Raw genomic sequence first — 20,897 nt, 5'->3', positions numbered from 1 at the left:
AATTTAAAAATAATACCACTGCTCACATGAATGCTAAATAATAATTAGGAGCTGGCGGTTGATTGTGCACAGTGTTGGGAGCGTTTCTCCCGAACTCCAGAAGATTCTTCAGCCAACTCCCAGCCTAATTGTAAATGTGACATGGGCCCCAGGGTGCCTGGGACATGGCACACATATGACATAAGCATAGAAGAGAGCGTCGTATGGCACCAAGGACATGGATCAAAGTCCAGGGCTGAGGGATCCCTCTGAGCCCCCTGCCCTCCACTGTCTGATGGGGGACAGATCCTTCTGGCCATGGAGGGACCACAGGGGAGGGTTTTGGATATGAGGGACCACACAGCATCTTAACAGTGACTGCCCCTTGCAAAGGCAGGGGCTCTAGGAGGTGTTGGGTTGACTTTGCTTCTGGGCAGCTTTCTTATCTTGCTCCACTTCCTCTCGACACAGGGTGACCCTCGGGTAGTGTGGCCTCAAGCAACCTGTGTGATGTCCCCATAGCAGGTGGCCTGAGTTGGTCCCGCAGTGCCACCTCGATGCCCACTGTAGGACCCCACGTGCAGACCCAGGAAGCTGGGGAAGGGCAGGGCCTGCTGGTCCTCTCGCTCCCATCCAAATGCCAACATAGGTCCCACTCCCCCTTCTGTCTCTTCTCAGCTCTTTGACTCAAAATTTTCAAAATTTGTTATACAGAAGAATCACCTGGGGATCTTGTTAGACTGTAGGTTCTGATTTAGTGTATCTAGGGTGGAAATGAAAATTCTCAGCAAGAGTTTGAACTGGAACAAACCGGGTCAAAGCCCTGGGGGTGGTCACTGGGTGCTTTGTGGCCTCGGAAGGAAGTTCATATGAGTTACATCAGCTATGCCTCAACTGATGGGCCTTCTTGGCTTCATATACCTAGAGACAAAGAAGTCTCACCAGCATGGGGGCAAATAGCTCCTACATCAGAAGGGGCTGGTAGTCCTCCACTGGTGCCTTTCTGGGAGAGGCCAGGGCTGCTGGAGGACCACATGCTTCTTCTCATGGAGAACCCACAAAGCCCTATGCAAGGGGCTCCCCAGCTTTGCCATTATCACAGCTAGGCCTCACAACCAGGGGGCTATTCTTACCCTCATTTTCTAGATGTCCAGAGAGGACCAGTTCCTTCCAAGGCCACACAGCACCCAGTGTAGGCATGAGGTCCAAGTGAGCACCCCAGGCCACCCCTAGGGCTTTGACCCGGTTTGTTCCAGTTCAAACTCTTGCTGAAAATTTTCATTTCTACCCCAGATACATGGAATCAGAACCTACAGTCTAACGACCCCCAGGCGATTCTTATGTATAATAAATTTTGACAACCGCTGCTCTACTAGTGGTTCTCAGAATTGTCCCTAACCAGCAGTATTAGCATCGCCTGGGAACTTGTTAGAAATGCAAATTCTCAGCAGCCAAGTTTGAAGCCCTGGCCAGCCCAGCTGGCCAATTGCCCATGTCCTCAGATGGTGCTGACTTTAGAGATAGCCCCAGGCAGGGGGGCTTACATCCCTGCAGGGAGGAGAAGTCAAGCCCCCAGCTTCAGGGGAGGGGTGGCCAGATGGACCACTTTCTCTCGGACACCCAGCAAGAAATCTCTGGCTGTCCTGAGCTCAAGCCTCTTCCCAGATCCTTGTCCCGGATGGATTCCAAAACTCTCATCTTTTCATCCCCAGGAACTGTCTAAACGTCTCAGAGATTCCGACCATACCTAAATGACACAGCCCAGTCTCACCAGTGCCCAGCAGGTGATGCCACACCCTTGGGGACCCTTCCATCCCCAAGTGTTTGTCCAAAGGACCTTCTGAGTGTTGACTGCTAGCTCGACCTTCTGATAAGCTTTTCACCTGCGTCCCCTCAGGCCTTGACCCAAGAACCCGAGATTCAGACTTGCTTTGTGGGAAGCTGAGTGCAGGAGGTCCCAAGAATGCCCAAGAGTGAGCCTGACCCCAAGCCAGCTTCTCATTATTATAAAGGAACACCCCCCTCATCAGGACTCTCAAAATGGCACCAAGAGATGAAGGAAAGACCTCTCCTGCCCTCCCACCCCTCCATCCAGAAGTCACCGCCTAGCTTCTGTGTATCCTTCCAGATCTGTGTAAATACAATTCTAAGCATGTTTACACTTTAAAAAAGGACAAAACGGGTGCCTACTAGTCCAGCTCCACCATCCATCTGTCACTTTGTTGCACTGTGGTGGCTTTTGTATTGCTGTGACGCTGGAAACTATGCCACTGGTATTTCAAATAATACCAGCAGGTCACCCATGGTGGACAAGTGTCAGCGAAGTTTCCAGACTAAGACAGGTTAGGAAGAAAGGCCTGGGATCTACATCCAAAAATCAGCCAATGAAAACTGTATGGATCACAACAGAATATTATCCAATACAGTGCTGGAAGATGAGCCCCCTAGATTGGAAAAAAAAAAAAAAAATTGGAAAAAAACTAAAAAAAGAAGGCACTCAAAATACACAGTGGCCACAACAATGGACTCAAATATACTAACGATCACAAAGATGGTGCAGGACTAGGCAATACTCCATTCCATTGTACAGGGGGGTCACCATGAGTCGGGGTAACCCAACAGCAACTAACAACAACAACCACTCTGACTGTTCTGTAACCGTCATTTCTCCATGTGATATGCTGGGGGCGTCTCTTCCAAGCAGAATCCTGGCCCTCCCCCCCGCCATTGAGACCCTGGACAAGTGGTTTAGGCTCCTGAGCCTCAGGCTGCTAATCTGTACAAAGTGGGTTAATATAACATTGACCTTGGAAGTGAATATGGGAAATAATATGAGAGTTAAAGAAATTAACACCCACATCCAGAGTGCTTCCCAGCAGGCTGGGTATACAGTGGGTGCCACATTAATGCCATCTAGAAATAGCCACCTTCTCATACGCTCCCTTCCTTGAGGGTGCCTTCTAAGCTCTTGGTCATGTGGACCCCCTGGATATCTCGGGGTGTCACTGTCATCTGCCTCCAGATGTGGCCGTAGTAGGGAAGGGTCAAAGCTTCAAGGGAAGGGCAGGGCTATGCTCCAACTGGGCAGGGTCCTCCCTCCTGCAGCAATGGAATGTTCTAGATCTGTGCTGGGCATGTCAGTTGCTACGAGCCACCTGTGGCTACTAGCTCTTGAAGTGCGTCTGGGTTGACAGAGGAACTGAACTTGTTATCCTGTTTCATTTTCATTAGTTTAAATTTAAGTAGCTGCAGGTGGCTTGAGGTGGCTGTATTGGGATGGCACAACCGACCAGGCAATGCCAAGTCACCAAAAACACAGGTGGAAAAGGATACCCTTGCCTCCCCACCCAGCGGGCAGCCGCCCACACCCCTTTCCCAGCCCTGCCTGGGCCCCCACCCAGGCTGTGTAGTCTTCCCCTCTGCCCAGCCCAGCCTGGCCCGCCCAGCCCAGCCTGGCCCACCCAGTCCCATGGCCCTGAGGCCCTGTGGCCCCTGGAGCCCTCTGCCTGGGCCCTAGGGGGTGGCAGTAAAGTGGGCACAGGCCCCTGAGAGCCATCCAGGAGGCATCACCTTGAACGTCTTAGGGCTGCAGCTCCCCCCGCAAAAGCTACGCGCCCTTTCTCTGAATTTAAGGAAAACAGCCTCCTTTGGAAGCAAACCTGTAAGCAGATGTTTTCTCTTGGCTCACTTCCCTGCCCCACCCCGCGCCTCCCCAGAGAGGCCCGCACGCTCCCACAAGTTGGAGGCCGCCATGCAGGGGAGCCCGAGTTACTGCAATTCTTCTTCTTTTTTTTCTTTTAAGTTGGGGGAGGAAAATAGAAAGGAAAAATGTGTTTTATGAGCCTGCCTTTGCCATTGTTTATGTAAACAGGTAAATTGTTTCCTCCTCAATTAAAAACATCTGCCACATAAATGAATACCAATTAACTCATCCTGTTTTTAATTACTCTGTTAATTACACACAGGCAGCGGAAAGCATGGCATGGGGAAGGGGGCCTGTGCCAGCTCACCCCCCTGCCCCGCCCCCCACCCCAGCTTGGCAGGAATAGAGACGCGAGACTGTGATGGATGAGGTGGCAGCGGTGGTGGCTCCCTGCCAGCCGGGATTCCCTGATCTGGCTCTGAGTGGGCACCAATGCCCAGGGTCCCCTTGTGAGGACCCGGCCCTCGGCCCCCAGCACACACTGGGAAGGTTGGAGCCCCCTTCCACTTCACTTCCTGGCCTCCTGGCCTCTGCTGGACCCTCAGCTCTGCCTTTAGACCTGCTGCTCCTGGGGAGGAAGGACCCCCATGTGCATTTTGTTGGGCCAGGGTGGGGCGGGGGGAGGTGGAACTGATTAATGGAGGTCTGGGCTTTGTCCAGGAAGCCCTGCGGTAGGGCCCACAGCATTGGGTTGCCATGGGGGTCAGATTCATCCAAACCCACCACCCAGGACATAAAAATGGAGTGAGCACTAACCAGTGCCAAGCGCTGGGGTCACGGGACTGGAGCCCATTCAGTACTCTCCTTGGACACTTCCCTGACGCCCGCCCTCGATGCACCATCATTGCTTTGGGTTCTTCCTTCAATGCTTTCACATTTTGTAATGAAATGGTTGCTTGTTTGCTCAATGGCTTTGTTTCCCCAGCCCCAGGCACGCACAAGGCGCTCACTAAACGTTTATGGAAAGGACAAGGAAACATCGTCCAGGCCAGCCGCGTGATCTGAGGGAGATGCTGTTCTCCCCATTTTGCAAATTTCAAAGCTAAGGCTCATATAGTCAGTGAGCCGTCCAAGGTCAAATTGCTCAGATGTGCCGTATGTGGGATTTGAACCTGGGACTCTGGTCCAAAGCTTTCCCTGAGCACCTCTGTGCTCCATCTCAGTGTCTGAAACTCCCTCATGCCTTTGAAGACCCAGGGAGCTGAATTCAGGGGGTGGAGTCTCTTTATTTGGCACTTCTGTTAGGTCCTGGGGACCCCAGGCCCAGATCTCACTGGGTATGGAGGGCTCCACATTTCTGCTTTGCATCAGCGTTGTCTGGAGGCTCCTGGTGAGGCCATTGTGCCTCCCTGGAGAGTGGCCCCCCAGACTCGTGTGTGGCTGCAGATTCCTGAGGTTCACAGGCCCAAAGGCAGGCAGCGACCTGGGGCCCTAGAGGCCATCTAGCCAGGGATGGCCACTAGGTTACCACCAAATATCATGTCCAGTCAGTGGGAAGGACACGGCCACCTCTGCCTGGAGGGTAAGGGGACATAGGTCAGCAGTATTTGTGCAGGCACTGGGGGTGTGGGGCACAGGCATGTTTGTCACATGAGGACCCAGCTCACCCTCACTTCACTAATGAGAAACTGAGGCCCAGAGGGTGGAGGGTGCCCAGTGTTCTAGAACAGTCTGTCTCTCCTACAACCTGTGGCCCCACAGCTGCCTGCACTGGGGAGGGACCTTGTTGGGGGGTGGGCCAAGAACACACGAACCGGCTAGTGGGGAGTCCATCCCACACGCAGACGTGGGATGATGGCAGGCAAGGACCCAGACAGATGCTGCCTGAGGAGGGATGAATAAGCCCCACCATTAAAAAAAAAAAAAAACTTTTTTTTTTTTTTTAATGGTCACAGCGGATCAACTGCCCATCTTCACTGAGTGTCAGGGTCGGGGCCCATGACTCCCGGGCATGCCCCATTGGTTTAAAAAGACAGCTCTAGACCCTGTGGGCCCAGCCCCACATGAGCGGTTCACCAGGCAGCCAGGCACTGCCTGCCCCAGCCTAGGGTCAGCCTCCTGGGTCTCTCCAGCAGGGGACAACAGTTGGAACTAAGGGCCTGCTGAAAAGATGCCTGTGGGTTGGTGTGAGCCCAGTGGAGGGCAGCTCAGAACATCCCAGGGGCAGAGTCAGCCCCAGACTACCCTGCAGCCAGAATGTGGGGCAGCTGGGGCATGGGGTCACCACCATGGCTTCAGCCTGGCCCCCTGCAGGAGGCCTGAGGAGGCGGCCAGGGACTGAGCTTCAGCAGCATATGCTCCACATTAAGAGCTACAATGTTTCGGGATTTGGAGAGAAATAAAAAATAACTATCTTGCTGCATCCTGCCAGGATCAGGGGTTGGAATTCTGCCCTGTGTCCGGATGGGCTGGGGGAGGGGCTGCCGTTCGCCCTGGGTGGCTGCCTTCGAGTGGGCAGTCCCATCGTTCCGGGGTAACCAGGTGGAGAGACCATGTGGAGACATTCTATCCACAGCCCAGCCGACACCTGATTCTATCCACAGCCCAGCCGACACCTGGCCAATGCCCAGCCCCAGCTCCAGCAAGGGGTCCCTCATAGACGCCCTGTCCAGCCTCGCTGTCAAGACGCCTGTTGTCCCACATAGCCTCAGACATGGGAAGAGCAAAGACACCCCATCCCCACCGGACCCATCTGAACGCCCGCCCCACGACCCTGCAAGTGCAATGGAATGGCTGTTCTATGACACTGAGTTTGAGGGGGTTTGTTCTGCAGCATCAGACTGGCAGTCTCCTCATCAGCTCACACCACAGCCATCTTAAAGCCCCTCTGGGACAAGGAGGCACCTTTTGCTGCTGTGGCTGCTCAAGAAATATTTGTTTAGAGAATGGTGATTTCAGGTGTGGCCAATAGACTGTCCAGATGTCCCCACAAGCTCACCTTGGTGGCCATGACACCAACTGACCCCCACAGGTAGGATCATGGTCCACCTTGAGGGCTGGAAAGCAGACACCAGGGATTAAAACAGTTTGCAGAATCAAATACGGTGACAACTTGCAGGCTGGCGTGCGCTGCTGTTTAAACACCTACCTCCCGGAGCCTGGTGAGGCGTCCCTGCAGCAGGCGACCCCGGGCACTGAGTCCACCACCCCAGGCCATGGCACCATCTCTGTGGGGAGGGCCAGGTGGGCAGGACACACAGTGCCTGTTCACTGTGGCCTGGTGTATGTCAGGCACTGGGCTCAGCTGGGCTAGGGTAAGGGAGAGAGTAGGAACACACAGACAACTCTGCTTACACCTGAAGCTCATGTTGCCGACCTTCTGGCTGGAGCATGCAACAAAATGAAAATGTAGAAGTGGTAGGGCAGCCAGGCAGGCATCACCCCCAAGCTGCCATCCCAGCAAAAGCCTGCACGAAGGGGAGGAGTGGCCATGCAGTGTGTGTGTGGGGTCTTCCCAGGCAGGGGTCACCAGTGCAAAGACCCTGGGACAGGAGCTGCCAGAAAGGCAGAGCCTGGCATGCCTGGGGAGGTGGGGAGGGGGTATGGCCCTGAAGAGGGCCCTGGTTCTGCTTGGAGTGTGCAGTGAGCCCCTGGGGGGCCAGGGACTGGCCTTGAGCAGTCCCTCTGGCTGCTGGGCTGGGGCGGACAAGGAAAGAAGCAGGGAGACCCGGTTCAGGATCTAGCTCTGACTCTGAGTGTTAGAAAGCAGGTGTGGGGACTCAGTGACTGTTTGTGGAATCAAATACAGTGACAGCTTGCAGGCAGGCGAGCGCTGCTGTTCAAACAACCACCTCCCGGTGCCCCAAGAGGCGTTCCTGCAGCCTGCGCTCACAGCCCCAGGCCGTGCGCTCATACTGTGTGGAGGGGGTGGTAGGGCTGACCTGGAGGGGCTGGCGGGGTCTCTGTGGTTAATCCACCTCAGAACCCAGTGGAGAGACTGAGGCCCAGGCAGTTTCTGACCCATCCGCCCCCTACTTCCACCCTCACCCCTGTCTCTCCTGTGACTGCTAACAGCAAAGATCAGGGAAGAGAGAAGGGTCAAGCTGAACTTCCTTTCTCCCCCTGCCGCCCTCAGGCCTCTACACTTGCCCTCAGGCTGCTGGGGGACCAGAACCTTCCAGCAGCTCTATTTAGGAGGGCCACAAACTCTCACCTTCCAGGCTCCAGGCTCCTGTCCATCTGGGGGTTGAAGGGGCAAGTAGGGAGTGGTGCCCCCACTGACCCCAACCCTGACAGGCATGAGCTTGTTCGTACCAGAAACATGGGGCCCAAGGCCAGACCCAGTGACTGGTGACCACATGGCCCCTCAAGTAATGGCTTTTGGGGTGGGGGCTACAAATGGCCCACCCTATACACACAGTTATGCTCTTAGAAGGTGCGGAGGATGCCACAGGAGAGTTCTGGGCAAATACCTTTTGCAATCAAAAGGCTGGAGTTGCAGAAGCCCCTCTGCTCCCTGAGGATGACAGGAGGTGGGAGGGGTTCCAGGCGACACATTTCTGAGTAATAATTCCAGGGTTGACAGCCACCCTCTGACCTGGCCACAGAACCTTGGGGTTGCCAGGGCCAGGAAAAAGCCCGAACCCAACTTTGGAAGGGAAATTCATGTCATTGCAGGGACAGACAGGCACCGTCCAGGGCCCTCAAGGGTCATTTAATGTTAGGCTAGTGGGGAGGGTCCAAATTCAGAGCCACCTCTGTCACCTGGCTGGAGAGCCACCCAAGCCCACATCCCTCCAGCTAGCTGTCTATCTGTAGAGCACGTCTTAATGCCTTTGCACCCTTCCCAATGAGGTGGGCAGGCGGGGGGTGAGGGACCATGGGGTCTGGAGACAGCCTCAGTCCACTTATGAGCTATACTCCAGGAAACGGGGTCATATGTCATGCAATGACCTCACTGGTCGTCATGAAGAGGAAATACGAGTATGGCTGTGAAGAGCACACAGCACCTCACACACTGCTACCCTTCTTATAGCTTCTGGAATGTTCTCAGAGACTGGCCATGTGGGGCTCCCCTACGAGTCTTCCCCGGGGCAGCTTCCCCCTCTGGACAGCCAGGTCAGAGGGCACACTTCATTCTTTTGGCCTGATTTTCACACCGTGCACCACCCCACACTTCCCCACACTCACATGTACTCACATACATACACATACCCCTGCCCAGATATGCACCTACACATATGTGTGTGTACTCCAGAACGCACACACATACACACACCCTCACACCTGCATGCACACACACACACGCTCACACCCCTGCACGCATGCACTCGAGTTTGAATCCCACCTCTGCCACCAGGTATTGGTGGGGTGTGTTGGCTGTGAGCCTGTTTCCCCTCTGTAAAAGGGGAGGATGGAGCTCACCCCCTCGGGCCGAGTGGTATGCCATGAATGGGGAGGAGGGGCAGGAGGCAAAGGCTGGGCTGCTGGGGGAGGACCGTCTCCCTGGAGCACCGATCTGCAGACAGAGTAGGCTCCCAGCACAGGGCACTGGTGGGAGAGTGAGAAGCCAGCTATGCAGTTGCAGACACCTCACCCATCGTCGAACCCGGGACAGCTCTGGGAGTCTCTTAGAGAGGATATAATGGCCACACCCACAACACAAGGACAGGCAGGACAGCCGCTTAGCAAGGGCACCCACGTGCGAGACTTGGTGGATGGTCTCTCACACTTCGTAGCAGTTCTAGAGGAGCTGCCCTGTGGTCCACATTATGCCTTTGGACTCGAGACACAGAAAGGGCAAGGCGTCTGCTGAAGGGTACACAGCACAGGGTGAAGACTTGGGATTTGATCCAGGCCTCTGGGGTCAGGAACCAGGCACGCTGCCCGTGCCCCTATCTGGTGCCTCGGCAAGGGGGGCCAGGGACATGTGGTCGCCCCTCGTCCTACAGCCTCCTAACCTCTCAGAGCCTACCCCCTACCTGCAAGATAGGGCCCACGGCAGCCAGAGTAGTTCCTTTTGCCCAGTCTGGTTTCACCCAGGGTTTCCTGGGTGCTCTTGGGGGTTGGAGTGCCAGGTGAGAATTATTGTGAGATGCCGGGAAGTGGGGGTGCTGTCCTGACTGTCTTGGGAGTATCTAGTGGGCATCTCCTTGGTCCCACCTGCCCAGACACCCCGAAGCTTCTCCACCCAAGCAAACAGAAGGACGGCCAGTGATGAGGCCTCCTTCCAAGTACTCCTTCACCCTGTCCGCCATGTGGGCCCCTGCAGGGCAGCCTGGGGGCTTTGAGGACCCCAGACCAACAGGGCCGGCCCAGCCCAGAGAGACCACACCTATGCAGAAAGTGAAAGAAGGAAGAGCCCGGGGGCTGGGTGCAGGGTGGGCAGAAGGCGGGCCGGCCAGTGCCCTGGCTGCAGAGACATCTTCTTTATTATGGCCAAGTCGTCTCTGCTTTCCTGCCCAGAGACATCTGGTTCCATGTGGCCCCACAGATCACTAAAAGCAGAAGTCCTGACTTCTGTGTTATTGCTACAGGAAATGCGCACACGGCACACTGGGAAGCGCGCAGCCTGTCAGCCCTGGGCCCCCTCAGCCTGAGCCCTGCCCCTGGGGCCCAGCTGCAGATTCAGAAGTGGGAACCAGGAACCAATTCAGTACCACTTTCAGCATCACAAGCTTCCAGCCTGCACGCCAGCCCTCTGCCGGCGCCTTTCCCTCTGAGCCCACCAGGGCGGGTCCACGCAGGGGAATTTTTTTCCAGCCCAGCAAAGCCAGGCTTGCGTTTGATTTCTTGGCTGCTTCGGCCCTCGCAGAGGCAAAGGGAGGCAGGTCCCAGCAGGCCTGGCTCTCTGGGCAACTACATCCTGGACCTACGAAGGGTCCTAGCCTCAGAGAACTTCAAAATCCAGCCCTCTCGTTTTGCCCAGGAGAGTCAAGAAGGCGGTATTTATTAATGTCCTGACCCCTGAGAGGATGTAGGGTGTGGCCCCATCTCTGCTGGCTCCTGGGGGAGATTGGCACTACGAGGCTAGGCCAGTGCAGCTGACTTCCTGGAAAACGTGGGGCGTCCACCTAGCTATTCCACAGGGGAACCCAGGGAAGCTGGGACACAGTCGTGGAAAGGAGCCTCAGTCTCCACTTCTGAACTGCCTTGAGAATGAGCTCTGGCCTCCTCCACAGCTCCCACACTGGACGAAGCCCCATCCCACTTCCCCCAGCCACCCCCGTCCATGGAGGGGCCATGGGTATCAGCTGGGGGTGCCGAGTAAGTGCAGGGTGCATACCCCAAATCAGAACTGAGGTCTGTGCCACAGCTCTGGGGGCCTGGCTGACAGAGCTCCTGGAAGCCAAGCATCGTCATCACCACAGCATCACTCTGCCCAGGCCAGGTGGGAGGTGGGTGCACAGTAAATGCCCACCGCTTGGTGAGTGAGACTTGGCCGCACTGCCCCATGCTGCCTGCCAAAGACAGGACAGTGACACGCTTTCACACTGCACACCCCGAGGCTCAGGACATCCTTGGGGAAGTCAGGGCTCAGGCCACCCCTGGCAGGTTGGGATTTAGGCCACCTCTGGCCAGGTCGGGGCTCAGGACATCCCTGAGCAAACCGGGATCCAGCACGGGAAGGCTGGGTGGCAAGGGGGTGACGTGGGCTGCCCTTGGCTTGGAGTGTTGCCAATAGCAGCTGCTATGTTTGGATACCCTGTGACAAACAACGTTTCAGGGGCTTCTCAAGCTCCTTGCCCCTCCCCTACCTGGTGTGGCCAGAACCCAGGAGAGCTTAGGGCATCTGGGATGAGCCTGGCCTTGGGCCTCCACAACCCGGACTGACCTGGACTGACCCAGACAGGGCAGAGACCGAGCTTCTGGTCCCCTGCCCCTACCCCTAGGTGAAGCCCTGATGTCTGTCACAGCCCTGAGTGCTGGAGGTGTGTCTAGGTGGAAGTCCCTGTGTTTGGGGCATTAACCCCATTAGTGCCATGCAGTCAGTCAAGAAACCGTGCAGCAGCCTGGTGGACAAGCTCAGGTACATGGAAGGCATCTGACAGCCAGACAAGGGACATGGACCCCAGATGGGGCACAGGGAGGCAAGATGGGGTGGAGGTAAGGCCAGTGGTCAAAGCTGACCTGTGTGCCCTGACCTCTATGAGCACCCGTGAGACAGGCACATACCCCCAACTGTGCAGGGTCATCACAAAGGAAACAGACAGCTCACAGTGTGAGTGCGGTACTCGGCATTTAGTACCGGCTTGACCAACACGCTGTGATTCTCAGTCCAGATGTAAATGCAGGTAATGCAGCTAACACAGGTAAGGTGAGTAATGCAGCTAACCCCAGCACAATGGGCTGCAGGCAGAGCGACCGGTAATGTGGGTGATGCAGGTGAACCCAGCAACGCAGGTAACACAGGTAATGTGGGTAATGCAGTTAATCCCAGCACAGCGGGCTGCATGCAGAGCGACCAAGCAGGCCAGAGTGGCCTTGGGAAAGCGGTTGCTCCCTACCACCCAGCAGCACCTACTGTGTGCAGATCTCACTATTAGGCATGAAGTCTCTTTGACAGGTGATAGGTAGAAGGTGCCAGAATCTCTTCTACGTTAACGATTCTGAACGTACACATAGGTGTGCTGACTCACAAACACACACATAGACACACTACAAGTTGTCCCTTGTCCCTCCCTGCCTGGGGAGGAAATGCAGACCCATGTAACCACCTACCATCCTGCACCCTGGCACTGTGGGAGGCTGAAGATGAATCAGACAACCCAAATCAGCCGCTCCCAGTGCAGCAGTGGAGGGGGAGGCCAGTGAGAGCCCTGACGCTTACAGAAGGTGGCAGGGAAATGCCTCCCCTGGCACGCACCTCCCCTGCTGCCCCAGAGAGAGCAGCCGCAGGTGAACCCCAGGCCTCTGAGAAGATCCTGGGGATTAGTGGCCCAGCCCGCCGGCGTCGCCAGATCCATGCGTAGGAAGGAAAATTAATTTCTTCCAGTCATGCAGAAATGAAAATATGTGAGGCCAAATAAGGGAGATTTCCTGGAGGTGGTAACTCAATTATGTGAGTAGCTTGGTAATAGAGGAAGGCGTGGGGCTTTAGATGGGCTGGGGGCACCCCAGTGGCCCAGCAGATCCTGGAAGAAGGCATCCAGGGAAATCCTTCCTGTCACCAGCCCTGGCTGGAGTGGAGCCACGTACCACTCACATGACGGCCTGTGTTCTCCCAATCACTCCATAGATCCAGGCACCTCCCATGGGAGATGGGATCTGCCAGAAAATTGGTCCTAATGTGATATTCCCTCCCTCCCTCCCTGCATCTGGCAAGCTCTCAGGTGGCACGGAACGCCAGTCACATCTGTTTCTTCCACTCAAAGCATTCCTTTCTTCTCTTCAGTTCCATTTAGCCATGCCAGGCTTACCGGACTGACCACTGCCCAACAAAGCTGACCCAAACAGTGAAGCTTGTTTGACCTGGCATTGGCTGCTCAGAACAGCACCCTCCTTGCTAATGGCTCCCCACGCAGGCCAGCAAGTGCTTGCCAGCCCAGCAGGGTTGTCCGGGCTTCCCTGCCCAAGAGAAGAGCTGGGGTAGCAGAGCAGGCACAGTGCTGCCCGGTCCCATCTGACCTCTTCATCCCCCAAGCATGCCATGTGCCAGTTCCCTGCAAACTCACCTGAGGGTGGTTGACAGGCCTTCCCGCCCTTCCTCTGCCCAGTAAAAGAGGCTGCTGCGTCCTGCCCTGGAAAGCCTGGACTCCCTCAGGTCCAGCCCACCCCATCTTCTACGGTCTGGGGAGACAAGCAGGGTTCCAACTGCTGGAAGTTCCTCCACCCTGGCAGCCACTGGGGCACCAAATAACTTCCCCCCATCCCTTTGTCCCTAGCCCACCCCATCCTGGGGGTTGGCTGCTGGGAGCCTCCTGCTGCGTGTCCAGGGAGGAAACACACACCCAGTGAAACATAATGAAGCCTGCCCCGAGTGAGAGAAATGGGCACCTGACAGTTACTCGGATCAACCACAAACAGCACAGGATTTCTGTTTCTGAAGGAAGTGTTTCTTCTTGGACTCTTCAGGCAACAGGCCTGAAGTCTCCAAGCCTCTGTGGCCCGTGGGGACAGAGTCCCTGGGTGTGTGTGTGTGGGGGGGGTGTCTCCACACTGACTACTTCTGCTCCTGGACCCAGGGCACACCCGGCTCCCCTGCGGAGGGAAGGCCGTAGCCGGCTGTGTGTTCAGAGCGGAGCTGCTCCTTGCAGCCTGCCACCAGCCTCCCTGCCTTCTGCTCCATGCAAGCCGTCTTGGGCTGAACCTCCAGCCATCTGTCCCTCCAAGCCTGCTAGCACCTCCCTCCCTGCTCGCTCCCACAGCCTGGCGCCTGGCCTGCCCAGCTCACAGATGGACGGTTCCCAAAGGGGTGAGCGCAATAGCTGTTGTTGCCCGGGGCTGCCGCGGGGCCACCGCGGCCTGAGCTGCAGGACCCAGGGGGGCAGTGGGAGCCCCCTCACCACTGCTCAACTGCTGACCACCCCTATCACGGTGGCAACGCAAGAATCAAAACAAGAGGGGGAGGGGCTAGAGGGAGCCCTAGACCCCCTCCCCAGCCCTGCGACTGTCACCTCCGTCTCTCCTCCCAGCCCCCTGTCACCTGGACAGGCGCCTTTGTCAGGAAACCTAGGCATCCCGGGGGGCCTGCCGGTCAGCGTCCCCAGCACGCAGTTTCCACCTCAAGTTTAAGCACATCCCTGGGCTGGTCGGGCTCACCGGCTCACCTGGGTCGGAGGTGGAGGGGCAACTCAGCGCCGAGTGGGTGGGCGCCGCGCGGTCTGCCCCACCCTGCCGCGGACACCAACTTTGCAAAGTCTAGGAGGGGGTGCCCCGGGCGGCCCGCGCGCTCTGCTAGGCGGCGAAGAGACCCGGACGCCGCGCGGACAGAGTCGGGGTGACAGCGGCGGCTGCGGCGAGCGCAGCAGGGCGACTTACGGTCCCGAGGTCTGGCGGACTGCGAGGGCACTGCACGACCGCAGCCGTGGCTCCGAAGTGTCTCCTCGGATTTGTTTCCCCACCTCCGGAACTTCGGGGCAATCTGGCGGCTCTGACCCGCCGCCCGGGGCTCAGGCGCGCGGCGGGGCCGGGGGGCAAGGGGTGGCGGCCGGGGCCATGCGGCTGGGCTCGGCCTCGGCGCGCTCCGCTCCGCGCCGGGCGCCGCGGGAACAAAGCGCGCCCGCCGCCGCCCGCGCGGCTCGGGGCCCGGCGCGCGGAGGGAGCGCCGGCTCCAGCCCCGCGCCTTTGGCTGCTCGGCGCGGCTCCGGCTGGCGCTGCTCGCCGAGTGGCTCTCACGGGGCCTCGCGGCTCCCGCCCCGCGCGCTCCGCCTCCGCCTCCCGCCCCCCGCCGCCGCCGCTGCGCCACCTGCCTCCCGCTCCGCGCCCATCGGGCTCGGCTCCGCCCCGGGCGCCGGCCGCCGCCTGCCTAGAGCCGCCGTCGCCGGGACCCGGGCGGCCGCGGGGCCACGGGCGCGCCTTGCCAACTTTGCCGGGGGCGCGCTGGCCGGTTGCTGAGGGCAGGGCGCTCTCGGTGCAGCTGGCCGCCGCGCGAGGGGGCTGTGCGGGAGGGGGGCCTGGAGGGCAGGGGAGAGTGTGCGGGAGCGTGGGGTGCGGCGGGAGTGTGCGGGAGCGCAGGATGGCGGGTAGGGGGCGCGGGATGCCGGAGGGCCAGGGGGCCGTGGGGTCGCGCTGTGACTTGAGGGGGGCAGCACGGGGTGCCTGCAGAGAGGAGCGCAGGGTCGTGCGGGTGCATGGGGTGCTGTGGAGGGGGGTTCAGGGTATTTGCTGGGGAGAGCACGCTGTGTCTTGGGGGGAGTACAGGGTCTTGTGGGGGACAAGCGCGGAGTGCAGGGGTGGGGATAGCGCGGGTGTCGTGCGGGTGCGCTGGGTGGCGGGGAGGGAAAGCAAGGGATCCCGAGGTGAGAAGTGAGAGGTCCCTTAGTGGGGGAATGCAGAGGCCTGCGGGGGGCCACGTGGGCGCGGGTGCCTTCTGCAGGCCCTTTGCTGCGCCCAAGCCGCTTGCAGGCCGCGCCCTCGACGGGCGGGTGGGGGCCAAGCCCAGAGCTGCGCGCACCCACCTCGGAGCGGTCGGCGGCCGCCGCCTCGCAGTTTTATCAGTTGCGGTGTCTGGGGTCCAGGCCAGAGGCGAGCAGAGGGCTCCCGTCCAGCCCCGGCCGGCGTCCACTCGCCGTGGTGCCGGGACAGGGCTCGGGCCGCCTCGGTGCTCGCCGGCAGAGGGCGTGCTGCCCCCGCCGCTGCCAGTGCCCCGACAGCTGGGCGCCCGGCTCTGGCCTCCAGGTCCCGGCATTAATGGATGAAAAATACAGGGAAGGCTCCCAGCTTCCCCGCCGGCCCTGAGGCCGATACATTTGCATGTACTTTGCATACATTTGAATAATATGCATTTACTGTCAACCTGCAGAAATACCCGGAGTCTGGGCCGCAGGCGCTCTGCACCCCACTTTTCCTTTGGCTGCAGCCCTCGCCTGGCCTCCCCTCTGCCTGTTTTCCCTAAAGTGCTTGTGGCCTGGCTGATGCATTTGCCGTCTTGATACATTTAGTAAAATCGGTGCCTTTGCCCTTCTTCCTCCCCTAATCCCCACACACTTTGCATTTCTCAGAGACAAGCTGGGGTCCCAGGGTCAAGATCTTAGGAGACAAAAGGGCCCACAGCTTCAGAGACAGGGTGTTGATTTGCATCTCATTTGGCATAAATCTGCATGTGAAGGTCCAAGGCCCCCCATTCTCCAGTATAAAAATAAAGCAAGGTGCCAAAAAAATTTCCCCCTTTCCTAGTTTGCTCTGCTAACCCCCTTCCCCTTGCCCTTTACCTCTTTCATGGGCTCAGCTCTGTCCACCTGAGCTGTGCAGAGAAATCAAACATAATACAGGATGTGTAGAGGGGTCACTCCTGCCCCACCCTCTGATGGCCACTCCAGGAGCTTTGGGTAGGGGCCCAGCTGGGTCAGCCCCTAGCCGGGTGACCCTGGCCAGCCCATTACTCCTGGGCCTCTTTCTTGTCTTGGGTAAAAATAAGAGGTGTGTGCTGAATGATTTCTGAAGCCACCATGCTCCATGAAAGTTGTAACAAATGTCTGGCCTCGATGTCTTTCTGGTGCTTTCAGTGGGGCCTCAGTTCTGACCTTTTGAAGAAGCAGAGGGCCCTGGGAACCTTTCCCAGGAGGACTGCTGGTCTGGAAGGACGGGATGTGTTGCCCAAGGCCACAGATGTTATGCTCCACCCTCCTATCCATGTTCCTTGGTATCTACCACCTTGCTGAGAGACGGTGTTGATAGGGAGATGTACTGTCATTTTATGTGCCACCAAGAAAGGAAAGGGGTGACACAAACAGTTAAGTGCTTGCTAATCAAAAGGTTGGAGGTTTGAGTCCACCAGACGCACCTCGGAAGAAAGGCCCAGCAATCTGCTTCTGAAACATCACAGCCGTTGAAAACCCTATGGAGTACAGTTCTACTCTGACACACGTGGAGTCGCCATGAGTCGGAATTGATTTCATGGCAACTAGTTTGGTTTTTTGGCTTTCAAGAAAGGAAAAAACATTGCCAATTATAATCCTAAAACGACTCCTAATTTCAGAGATGCTAAAATGAGAAAGAATGGGCTAGGGAGGTGACTCTGCAGTGAACAGAGCCTCAAGGCTGGCCTCAAGAGCACTCAGCCAATGAGGGATGGTGAACAACAACACCAGGAATGATGCCCCGATCACCCAGAGCAGAAGCAGGAGAAACAGGACAGGGCCTGTGCCCTGGGACCTCTACCCTGTACAAAGCACATGTCTTCATTTTAGCTCCTTGGGCCTCAAGGCTTCTGAGCTATGTTACGATGGCAATGCCACTGATACAAACAGGGTGATGGCAACCATTTGAGAGGTGACATACCCCAACATGCTGAAAACAAAACTACAACCATCAGAGGGCACATTCCGGCCACAAGGTCAATCCCAAAAAGTTCCCTTGTCTCTGAAAAACTGCAGCTGGGGATGTTTTACAAGTTGAATTGTGTCCCACAAAGCATATGTTTACAACCTAACGCCCAGCACCTGTAAATGTGATCTTATATGAAAATGAGGTCTTTGCAGGTGTTAACCTGAAGTTCACACTGGAGTAGGGTGGGCCTCTGTCTTCACGTGGTGTCTTCCCTCTGCGTTTCTCTGTGCCTCTCTGCCTCCTCTCCACTTTTATGAGAATGTAAATGTATTCTAAATTCTGAGAATTATTCAACATAAAAAGTAAGTTTTTATTGGAAATAGATCTCCTAAAAAGAGGGAGATTTTTTGGATTAACTTGTGAATTCATGCGTGAGCATTACTTACTGTCTGAAAAGGGCAGGACTCGACACTAAGTCCGTTAGTATTTGGGGTTTTTGACGTGGCATCCTGAGCAACCTTTGTCACATAAGTAAACAGATTGGATGGAAGGTGTCACGCCTTCGTGATGGGCTGGGTTCCCTGACCCCCTTCTGAGAGCTGGAGGCTCCAAACCACCTGGGGAGCCTCATAAAAATGATTTTTAGTGACGATAACCTGACAAATCAATTACGTCTCCTGTTTTGTTGCAAACGAAGATTAGAAACTGCCTGAATTGCAAAAAGATGAGTTTCTTGGAAGCTAGGAGGCCAGGCAGGCCCCGTGCCTGAGCCTGGGAAGGGAGATAGATGCTTGGCTTTCTTTGGGAAAGGGGAGTGGGGTAGCTGAAATTTGCGAGTTGGGGACAAGCTTGGTGGATAGGAACCCAGGCAGTGGTGTCCTGCTGGCTGTCAGCGTCAGCTAAGTCAGGCCCTGGAGCCCACAGAGGCAAGGGGAGAAACACAAAGCAGAGAAAGCCCGGGCTCCAGCCGGGAAGCTTCCACCCCAAGCAACTCGGGCCTTCTGTGGTACCCTCGCCCCACAAAAGTCGTCCCACCAGACCTAGGAATGGGCTTTCTGCAGAAAGTCCCCCCCTTCCATGCTGACCTAGCCGTCCAGTGGGGAAGCGAGACCCCCTGCCTGGCTTCAGAGAAGTGAAGGTGCCCACGGAGGTGAATGCCTTGTCCAGGGCAGAGGCTGATAAGTGGTTGGTACTGTCTTATTGGTTCCCCCAGGAGAGAACGAGGGTCCCAGAGCAAGTAGTTTGTCTGGAAGGTGGTCCCAGCACCCTTGGTAGGGGGTGGGGAGTGAGGTGGGGAGGAAAGAAGCCAATTTTGGGCAGCCAAGGCTTGATCCTCTGGGGGCTCTGGGAGACAGCGTGGAAAACCTGCCAGAGTTGTCCCACCGGCTGGGTCGCAAAAGGGCTGGGGTGTCTGTGCATCTCTCCTGTCAGCTCTGGGTAAAGATGCCTCCAGGACCCTCACTTCCGTCTGTGCCCACCCCTTGTGGCAGCCTTGGGGTCAGGGCTGGGAGCTGGGAGCCGAGCTCTGTGCCCTGTACTGTAGCCCCAGAACAGGCAGGGCAGAGCCACTTCTAACTCCTCAGAGCGCCCTCTGCATGGCATGCCCCCTCTTCAGCCCTGGAGTCTTGGAGGTGTCAGGGGGAGGTCTCAGACATTTGCTTCTCAGGCCATTCCTTTTTACCTGTGCTCAAGCTTTAGACTCAATGACAGTGATATCAAGAGGGTTGTGCAATTTGTTGTCAGATATACAAACCTACGCCACTGAAATCCCGGGTCCGGGCTGGACCAGCCCAGCCCCCGTCCCAGGACTCTTGAGGGGAGGGAAGGAAGGCAGCCTCCCACTGTGGCCACTGTCCAGGGACCCTGAAAAGTGCTTCTCAGACACCCTTGGCTCAAACTCCAGGAGAGCCCCTATTTTGGGTATTAGAAACCTTGTTTGTGTAGGTGAGGAGGCTGAGGCCCAGTGAGGAGGAGGAAGACATGTTGGGAGGTAGGGTGCTGGGGCTTGGGTGCCCCCTGGCCCAATGCCTGACTGTCTCGGACCTGGGTGCCTGCCTTGTTATTGGCCGTCCCTGCTCACTTCCATCCAGTTGTCAGCTGCAGTCACACCTCTGACACCCCCAACCCACTTCGTCTACCAGCTGTCCACAGAGTGGGGTGACGGTCATGAGGAAAGACTCCATGGATCAGGAACCAAGGGAGGAACCAAAAAAGAGCTGCTCACGCAGGAGGGAGTTATCAGAAGGACCAGAGTCCCAGGTGTGGCTTCAGTGTACCGGGTGACACCTTGTTCAAAGCCGAGGGCAGCTGTCGGCACAATCCCAGGCAGGCTCTTGCCTGCATGGACTGCAAACTTCTATTCTAGCATTTTGTTCTCTGCACCCAGTTCTCCTGTGGGATTCTAGGTAAAGCTGAAGAAGGAAGGTTACTCCAGATATCTCATTCATCCAAAAAAAGTACCCAAGAAGTTCACGAGAAAACATTCAGCTTCACTGATCACCAAAGGACCATGGATTAAAATAGACACTATATCTCACCTATAAAAGAGGCAAACTTTTAAAAAATGATAATACTCAGTGTTGGCGATGATAGGGGTAGATTGGCAGCTCTGTACACAGCTGGGGGGAATGTACTCTAGCCAATTTCTTTATGGGGCATTTTGGCAATAGTTACCAAGAGCCTTCGTATTAATAGACAATTTGTCCAGATTTATATATGAAAGGATGTCTATTATAGTTAATAGCACTGTTTAAACAATGAAAAATTAGAATTAATATGAACGTCCACCCAGAAGCTATTGTTACATAAATCGTAGTACCTTGGTATAGAATATTATACACCTATTTAACAACGTGGAGCCCTGGTGGTGTAATGGTTAAGAACTATAGCTGTTAACCAAAAGGTTGGCAGTTCAAATCCACCGGTTGCTCCCTGAAAACCGTATAGGGCAGTTCTACTCTCCTATAGGGTCACTATGAGTCGAAATCAACTCAACGGCAATGGGTTTGGTTTTGGTTTTATTTAACAATGTGAAAGAAAGGCCTAGAGATCTACTTCCAAAAATCAACCAAAGAAAACCCTATGGATCATGATGGTCCAATCTGCAACTGATTGTGGGCATGGTGCAGGACCTAGAAGCATTTTGTTCCATTGTGCTCAGGGTCACCATGAGTCAGGGGCAACTTGACAGCAGCTAACAACAACATGTAATAATGTAGTAGCATCGAAATATGTTCATGCTCTGTTGTTAAATGAAAAGGAAAGAGCAGGTTGCAAGTCAGCCTGGAAAGAGAGATAGGCCAATAGAGGCTTAGGAAAAGATTTGAAGGGGCTGCACCAGCTACCA

At 56.3% G+C, this 20,897-nt stretch overlaps 1 protein-coding gene across 7 annotated transcripts in view; it reads right to left on the bottom strand.

The window, feature by feature from the left end:
- CBFA2T3 (CBFA2/RUNX1 partner transcriptional co-repressor 3) overlaps positions 1-20,897 on the bottom strand; it is a 76,504-nt gene that overhangs the window by 37,748 nt on the left and 17,859 nt on the right. Inside the window, exon 1 of one of the 7 annotated variants that reach the window (XM_064273652.1) lies at positions 15,742-15,760. The exons of 5 other annotated variants lie outside the window; for them this stretch is intronic. The gene's annotated coding sequence lies outside the window, so the exon portion shown is untranslated. Of the gene's footprint in view, positions 1-14,602; positions 14,789-15,741; positions 15,761-20,897 lie in introns of those variants that run through there. One more of the 7 variants, XM_023558060.2, reaches the window with a different exon arrangement.

Source organism: Loxodonta africana, chromosome 21 (assembly GCF_030014295.1).
Source record: "Loxodonta africana isolate mLoxAfr1 chromosome 21, mLoxAfr1.hap2, whole genome shotgun sequence".
Classification (NCBI taxonomy): domain Eukaryota; kingdom Metazoa; phylum Chordata; class Mammalia; order Proboscidea; family Elephantidae; genus Loxodonta; species Loxodonta africana.
This window is presented reverse-complemented; position numbering and strand designations above follow the sequence as displayed.